The sequence below is a fragment of the Ranitomeya imitator genome, chromosome 5 (assembly GCF_032444005.1).
Source record: "Ranitomeya imitator isolate aRanImi1 chromosome 5, aRanImi1.pri, whole genome shotgun sequence".
Lineage (NCBI taxonomy): Eukaryota > Metazoa > Chordata > Amphibia > Anura > Dendrobatidae > Ranitomeya > Ranitomeya imitator.
The window spans coordinates 535707324-535713573 of record NC_091286.1 but is presented as its reverse complement, the minus strand read 5'-3'; positions in this window follow the sequence as shown (position 1 = coordinate 535713573).

Genomic DNA, 6250 nt, shown 5'->3' with positions numbered 1-6250 from the left:
ATGACACACAAGAATGATCTGACACATCCAGGCAGCTTCAAATACTGCAGGGGAATACTCAAAACAAAGAGGGCAGGGAAAGCAAAAAGTAAAAGCAATCTTGCCCCATCATCTTGGCAATTCCACAGCTTTGGACTAGTTGTCATGCACACTGTCATGTCACTCTCCAGTTTAAATCCACCTGGTAGATTTTAAACTCAGGCAGTTGTTAATCAGAGTTGGAATCAGCCAGCCATTTATGCACTGTCCTATGTTTCTCACAGACAGTAACACTCACATGAAAGTGTGAATGCAGCCTTACTGTAACATCAGGGGCACATTATCGCACTATTGAGATACCTGTGTGCTCCATTCCTGTACTGTGACAACTCTGTGCTCATTGCCTTAATATCATGATACGACTGTGGGCATTACTTTGGTAGTGTAATATCACTATGAGCAATATGCCTGAAGGGTGACATCACAGCGTGCATTACTTCGGAGCAGGTGGGATGCTAAACTAATCAGAAACTTTTTATATTTTAAGCTTTTGTTTTCTTCAGTTAAGCATAACTATAACTCTAGTTTCAACACCAGTATCGTCAATCTTAAATAGTTAAACCCAAAAAAGCATACGTAGAAGAAACGCTAAAATACAAGGTTTTTTTTTTTTAGAAAAGGCTAAAACATATCTTTTATTACAATACAATAAAAATTAGAAGAAAGGTATACATAAATGTAAAATATGGGGAAATGCAAATACAGTAAAAAGAAGGTTGTTATACCTGGAATAAATAGCGTATGATGCACTGCAGAAGTCTATTAAGGGTCGGTCACAATTATTCAGAACTCTAATAATAGTACAAGTGGACTTACATATAATTCACATTATGATGAGTTCATAACATAATGAGACTATTGTGACACTCTTAAATCTATTGTAAACCTGTATGATATGAGGCATGAGCTACAACACAGTTTAATAAATATCAATATAGAGGGAGTCTTGGTAGACTCTTTCAGTCACATTAAACGTTTAAATGTGGAATCAAAATAGAGCATGCATGTAAATTAGCAATAGTATGCAGACATTATTAAACAAACAATAATAATCAAAGTAACATTACCAGCAGTGCAAGGGACCAGGGACCCACCACACCCGACGCGCGTTTTGCTATGGAAAGCTTCGTCCAGAGGTGATGGGCAGGTGGAAAAGGAGCTATTTAAATTGTCATTGGCCAATGACAGAGAGGCGGATTGCCCCTCTTGATTATTTACCAGTGTGTGCAGTCCCGCATAAGATAATTCCTGGTTACACAAAGGAAAAATAGCATGTAACCAGATCATTTGATTTGATGTCACAGAATACCCATCATGTGATGTGGTCACATGTCCAGCCAAGAGATGTTACTTCCATAGTAACGGGAAGTCAGTGAAGCCCCACCTCGTCACATACATCAACGTCACAGGTTAGCTGTCATGTGATGTAATCACATGTCCACCTGCACTCACCCAATAACAACAGGCAAATATATGAAAACAAGTAATGACACATAGTTTCCTACATTAGACGGGGTTACATCAAAATACAAATATCACTTACAGTAAACAAAGCTAACAATGACAGACTGGTACAGAGGGAAGAGGACCCTGCGCTTGTGGGTTTACATTCTACAGGATTGTGGGGAAGGAGACAGTAGGTCGGGGGTTGCAGTATCTCCGATGGTGTTGATGTGGTCGTGTGGTCATTAAAAGTTGTAAGCTTCTTTGAATAGATGGTTTTCAGGTTCCATTTGAAGGATCCAAATGTGGTGGATAACCGGACGTGTTGGGGCACAGAATTCCAGATGATGGAGGATATTCGGGAGAAGTGTTGGAGGTGATTGGGTGAGGAGCGAATAAGCGTAGAGGAGAGGAGGAGGTCAGGAATAGAAGATGGATACAGGGTGAAAAGGATGAGGAAAGTTGGGTGATGGGAATTTGATTGCAGCCAGAGGACATAACAGCCTGAAGACCCACCTCTTCCGACAAGCCTACAACCTGCAGTAACCACCGATCGACCAAACCGCTGCATGACCAGCTCTACCCTCGCCTACTGTATTCTCACCCATCCCTTGTAGATTATGAGCCTTCGCGGGCAGGGTCCTCTCTCCTCCTGTACCAGTTATGACTTGTATTGTTTAAGATTATTGTACTTGTTTTTATTATGTATACCCCTCCTCACATGTAAAGCGCCATGGAATAAATGGCACAATAACAATAAATAATAATAATAATAATAATAATAATAATAACATGAATAGCAGATGGATACAGGGTGAGAAGGATCAGGAAAGTTGAGTGATGGGAATGGGATTGCAGCCAGAGGACATACCAGGAATAGCAGATGGATACAGGGTGAGAAGGATATTATTATTTATTTATATAGCACCATTAATTCCATGGTGGTGTACATTAGACAGGGTTACATCAAAATACAAATATCACTTACAGTAAGCAAAACTAACAATGACAGACTGGTACAGAGGGAAGAGGACCCTGCCTGTCATGATTCCAAGGGCAGGGAATCACAAAAGGACAAGCACCAACGAGCTCTAGGGTGATGGAACCTGAGCTGACCGCGACCCTAAACCTGAACACACAAATAACAATAGCCGGGGAACGTGCCTACGTTGATCCTAGACGTCTCGCACCAGCCGAAGATCTAACTTCCCCTATAAGAAGAAACACAGACCTCTCTTGCCTCCAGAGAAATACCCAACAGAAATAGCAGCCCCCCACATATAATGACGGTGAAATGAGAGGAAGGCACATACTCAGTATGAAAACAGATTTAGCAAAATGAGGCCCGCTAAAACTAGATAGCAGAGGATACAAAAGTAAACTGCGCGGTCAGCAAAAAACCCTTCAAAAAACCATCCTGTAATTACTTGAACTCATAGTAACATAGTAACATAGTAACATAGTTAGTAAGGCCGAAAAAAGACATTTGTCCATCCAGTTCAGCCTATATTCCATCATAATAAATCCCCAGATCTACGTCCTTCTACAGAACCTAATAATTGTATGATACAATATTTTTCTGCTCCAGGAAGACATCCAGGCCTCTCTTGAACCCCTCGACTGAGTTCGCCATCACCACCTCCTCAGGCAAGCAATTCCAGATTCTCACTGCCCTAACAGTAAAGAATCCTCTTCTATGTTGGTGGAAAAACCTTCTCTCCTCCAGACGCAAAGAATGCCCCCTTGTGCCCGTCACCTTCCTTGGTATAAACAGATCCTCAGCGAGATATTTGTATTGTCCCCTTATATACTTATACATGGTTATTAGATCGCCCCTCAGTCGTCTTTTTTCTAGACTAAATAATCCTAATTTCGCTAATCTATCTGGGTATTGTAGTTCTCCCATCCCCTTTATTAATTTTGTTGCCCTCCTTTGTACTCTCTCTAGTTCCATTATATCCTTCATGAGCACCGGTGCCCAAAACTGGACACAGTACTCCATGTGCGGTCTAACTAGGGATTTGTACAGAGGCAGTATAATGCTCTCATCATGTGTATCCAGACCTCTTTTAATGCACCCCATGATCCTGTTTGCCTTGGCAGCTGCTGCCTGGCACTGGCTGCTCCAGGTAAGTTTATCATTAACTAGGATCCCCAAGTCCTTCTCCCTGTCAGATTTACCCAGTGGTTTCCCATTCAGTGTGTAATGGTGATATTGATTCCTTCTTCCCATGTGTATAACCTTACATTTATCATTGTTAAACCTCATCTGCCACCTTTCAGCCCAAGTTTCCAACTTATCCAGATCCATCTGTAGCAGAATACTATCTTCTCTTGTATTAACTGCTTTACATAGTTTTGTATCATCTGCAAATATCGATATTTTACTATGTAAACCTTCTACCAGATCATTAATGAATATGTTGAAGAGAACAGGTCCCAATACCGACCCCTGCGGTACCCCACTGGTCACAGCGACCCAGTTAGAGACTATACCATTTATAACCACCCTCTGCTTTCTATCACTAAGCCAGTTACTAACCCATTTACACACACTTTCCCCCAGACCAAGCATTCTCATTTTGTGTACCAACCTCTTGTGCGGCACGGTATCAAACGCTTTGGAAAAATCGAGATATACCACGTCCAATGACTCACCGTGGTCCAGCCTATAGCTTACCTCTTCATAAAAACTGATTAGATTGGTTTGACAGGAGCGATTTCTCATAAACCCATGCTGATATGGAGTTAAACAGTTATTCTCATTGAGATAATCCAGAATAACATCCCTCAGAAACCCTTCAAATATTTTACCAACAATAGAGGTTAGACTTACTGGCCTATAATTTCCAGGTTCACTTTTAGAGCCCTTTTTGAATATTGGCACCACATTTGCTATGCGCCAGTCCTGCGGAACAGATCCTGTCGCTATAGAGTCCCTAAAAATAAGAAATAATGGTTTATCTATTACATTACTTAGTTCTCTTAGTACTCGTGGGTGTCTGCCATCCGGACCCGGAGATTTATCTATTTTAATCTTATTTAGCCGATTTCGCACCTCTTCTTGGGTTAGATTGGTGACCCTTAATATAGGGTTTTCATTGTTTCTTGGGATTTCACCTAGCATTTCATTTTCCACCGTGAATACCGTGGAGAAGAAGGTGTTTAATATGTTAGCTTTTTCCTCGTCATCTACAACCATTCTTTCCTAACTATTTTTTAAGGGGCCTACATTTTCAGTTTTTATTCTTTTACTATTGATATAGTTGAAGAACAGTTTGGGATTAGTTTTACTCTCCTTAGCAATGTGCTTCTCTGTTTCCTTTTTGGCAGCTTTAATTAGTTTTTTAGGTAAAGTATTTTTCTCCCTATAGTTTTTTAGAGCTTCAATGGTGCCATCCTGCTTTAGTAGTGCAAATGCTTTCTTTTTACTGTTAATTGCCTGTCTTACTTCTTTGTTTAGCCACATTGGGTTTTTCCTATTTCTAGTCCTTTTATTCCCACAAGGTATAAACCGCTTACACTGCCTATTTAGGATGTTCTTAAACATTTCCCATTTATTATCTGTATTCTTATTTCTGAGGATATTGTCCCAGTCTACCAGATTAAGGGCATCTCTAAGCTGGTCAAACTTTGCCTTCCTAAAGTTCAGTGTTTTTGTGACTCCCTGACAAGTCCCCCTAGTGAAAGACAGGTGAAACTGTACAATATTGTGGTCGCTATTTCCTAGATGCTGCTCCTCTGGTTGGATTCTGCACCAATTGTGAAAGATAATTTTTCTTGGTTATTAGCAGAAACCTGTTGCCTTTATGGGTTTCACAGGTTTCACTTTCCCAGTTAATATCCGGGTAGTTAAAGTCCCCCATAACCAGGACCTCATTATGGGTTGCAGCTTCATCTATCTGCTTTAGAAGTAGACTTTCCATGGTTTCTGTTATATTTGGGGGTTTGTAACAGACCCCAATGAGAATTTTGTTACCATTTTTCCCTCCATGAATTTCGACCCATATGGACTCGACATCCTCATTTCCTTCGCTAATATCCTCCCTTAAAGTGGACTTTAGACAAGACTTTACATAGAGACAAACCCCTCCTCCTCTCCGATTTTTACGATCCTTTCTAAACAGACTGTAACCCTGTAAGTTAACTGCCCAGTCATAGCTTTCATTTAACCATGTCTCGGTTATTCCCACTATGTCAAAGTTACCTGTAGATATTTCTGCTTCTAGTTCTTCCATCTTGTTTGTCAGGCTTCTGGCGTTTGCGAGCATCCAGTTTAGAGGATTTTGTTTTGTTCCAATCTCCTCGCTGTGGATTGCTTTAGAAATGTTCTTACCTCCCATCTGAGTATGTTTTCCTGGGTCTTCTTTGTTCAAGTCTAATGTTTTTCTTCCCGTCCCCTCTTCTTCTAGTTTAACGCCCTCCTGATGAGTGTAGCGAGTCTTCTGGCGAATGTGTGTTTCCCAGGTTTGTTGAGGTGTAGTCCATCTCTGGCGAGGAGTCCATCGTACCAGTAATTCACACCGTGGTCCAGGAATCCGAATCCTTGTTGTCTGCACCATCGTCTTAGCCAGTTGTTTGCATCAAGGATCCTGTTCCATCTCCTGGTGCCATGCCCGTCTACTGGAAGGATAGAAGAAAAAACTACCTGTGCATCCAGTTCCTTTACTTTCTTCCCCAACTCTTCAAAGTCTTTGCAGATTGTCGGTAGGTCTTTCCTTGCCGTGTCATTGGTGCCAACATGTATCAGAAGAAATGGGTGGACGTC